This window comes from Cinclus cinclus, chromosome 1 (assembly GCF_963662255.1).
Source record: "Cinclus cinclus chromosome 1, bCinCin1.1, whole genome shotgun sequence".
Classification (NCBI taxonomy): Eukaryota; Metazoa; Chordata; class Aves; order Passeriformes; family Cinclidae; genus Cinclus; species Cinclus cinclus.
In genome coordinates this window covers 52,180,479-52,183,107 of record NC_085046.1, presented here as the reverse complement: position 1 = coordinate 52,183,107, position 2,629 = coordinate 52,180,479, and positions in this window count along the sequence as shown.

The window sequence follows — 2,629 nt, the reverse complement described above, 5'->3', positions numbered from 1 at the left end:
TTTCTGAACAGCTGATGGGTCTTTTGTTCTTTGTAATTTTGGGAAATGCCCATTAACAGCATTACTGATATTTTAGTTTTCTGAATCACACATTTGTTCAATATGTGCAGCAAATATAAAAGGCATCAAAAGTCTTTTCCATACTAAAGCAATATGCGTCCACTGTAGAGTTCTTCACACGGTACAGATGTTGAATTAAGCTGTCATTTGGATTTATAAATACAGTCGGGGGAAAAAATAAGTACAGATGGATGTGATAACAATCTCTCCTAATTAAGAAAAGGTTAGGATTCATTGAAGTTAAGTAGAGCACATAGGACCAGAGTCATTACTGCAAAACTAGGAGAGGAAAGGGAACTACTTGAAGGGATTATCTTTTTTCCTGTAAACAGAGAACTTAATTACATTGAGTCTTTTCTTGCTTGTACAAGTAGAATTGCAGCTAAGCTGGTGATGCATTGAAATCAGTGTACCTCATCTCTTCAATTAATTTGTAATGCCAGCATACAGACTGAATTACACAGGTGTTTTTTAACTAATCCTCAGAGAGAAATCTCCTGAACTGCCAGGATATCACTTACCATCTGCCACTTTCCAGTAGCACCTTGTGAGATCCAGCTGATCTTTAGCTGGTCTGGTAAGTTGTGGGCCTTACCAAGCAAAGAGAGACAAATACTGCTTCTCAGAACTTTTTGAATGAAGGTCCTTTGCGCCTAAATCTTCTAGGAAAGCAAATTAATAGAAACTGCCTTAGATTGGTCAAGAAATTACATTAGTCTATTTTTATAAATTAGTGCTACTTAAAATGAACCAAAGGTGTTTGGCCAGGTGTGATTTATCTTCCAAAGTAACACCAAGGGCAGGCAAGTCTCCATTGCTCCTGATATTACAGGACTGCCCAGGCCCTGCTGTAGGAAACTTTGTTGTAAATTTTGTGGAAAACACAGGGTAATTATATGTCTTTGACGAGCAGGAAAGATGCAGCACATGGGAGGAAACAACTGGATGCATCCTCATTTCTAAATGGGAGATGAATCCAAGTAACTTGTGCTCCCTGTGCAGTGCAAGACATTTGCCCAAAATAGGAAGTGAACCAAGTGGCCCTTAACATGGATACAATTCTATTACTCCTTGGAGAAACATACTCCTAAGGAAACATGTCAGCCGACTTAGCCTTTCTGAAGGCAGTGCTTTCAAAACATCTACCTTTACACAGGCCCTGTGTGCCCACCAGCTCCAAATCAAATAGGTGCAGCTGTTGTAACAGTGCTGAGCAGTATCTGCTGTTCCTCAGCTGTAAATTAAATTCTTGCCCTGAACAGTCTTCCACCTTGGTAGTTTCCTTGAGGGTGATTACTGCCTGGCAGAAATTATTAAAATCAAACTAGAGAATAAGAAACAAACAAGCAATTCAGCAAAGGTCATGAAGACAATGTTTTAACCACACCAACAACTGAAAAAGGAACTGCACAAATTTTCAAGCCAATTAAAATTTTTAACATACTGAACATTATTAACATGGTTAAAGGATTGTAACACCTGTTAATGAAGCTGAGAGACCTGGAATTGGAGAAGGCTTGGGCAGGGATCAGTGTGGGGGCAGCATTAAGAGAATGGAGACAAATTAATCTTGGCAGTGTCTAGTATCAGGACAAGAGACAGTGAGCACACTCTCAAGCACAAAAAATTCTGTTTAAACATAAGAAAAAGCTTTTTTTACTGTGAGAATGGTTGAACACTGGTACAGCTTGTCTAGAGGTTGTGGAGTCTCTACCCTTGGTGGTCTTTAAAACCTGACTGGACATGCTTTCAGGCACTCTGTTAAAGCTGACTCTGGTGGGAGTGAAGCAGTTGAACTAGATGGTCCCTCAGGGTTCGTCCCAACCTTAAGTGTTTTGTGGGATCCAGGGTATTTTCTCAACTGGTAAAGATTTTAAAAAAAAAAAAAATCCCCAAAACAAAAAACAAACAAATAAACAACCACAAACAACAGCAACAACTTAGAAGAAAAAACTGCAAGAGGGGTGCCCTTTTGAAGTTATTTGGGCTTTCAGCAGCTGCTGGTGGTTCTGAGACCTTTGCTCTCTCTGTTTTCCTGGCATGTTCCAGATCCCTTGGCTGCTCCTGCTGCACCTGTGTCCTCTGTGAAAGCAGCCGCCTTGGGCTGCGATAAATTTAATGGGAGCCACATGGCCAGAGTTGCTTGGCATTGAACACACAGGCCTAATGCTTTCTTTTCCTTTTGAATGTGCACATCCTAAAAGAACTCAAACATGGAGAGGAAGTGACTTCTGAAGTTCTTCAAAGTCATGAGGCAAGAAATTCTGTGTCTGCTGGCTATTAGGTAGCATTTAATTGATTTTACTCTTGTGCCCTTCCATTGATTTGCTTCCAGCTTCACCCATTGCTTTCTTCCTTCTCTGGGTTTTAAGATTTGATTAAGAGAACCATTGGTATGATACGATGATACCGCCCATTCTCACAGCTCTGGGGAGCCAATGGGTTGGTTGAGGTGACTGAGAGCCCTCAAAGTTAAAGAGGTACTCAGGGGAGAAAATGAGAGATGGAGCCTCTTTGCAACCTCTTTTTCCCCCCAAGCAAGCAAATAAAATCTCCAGTGTTGCTTGTA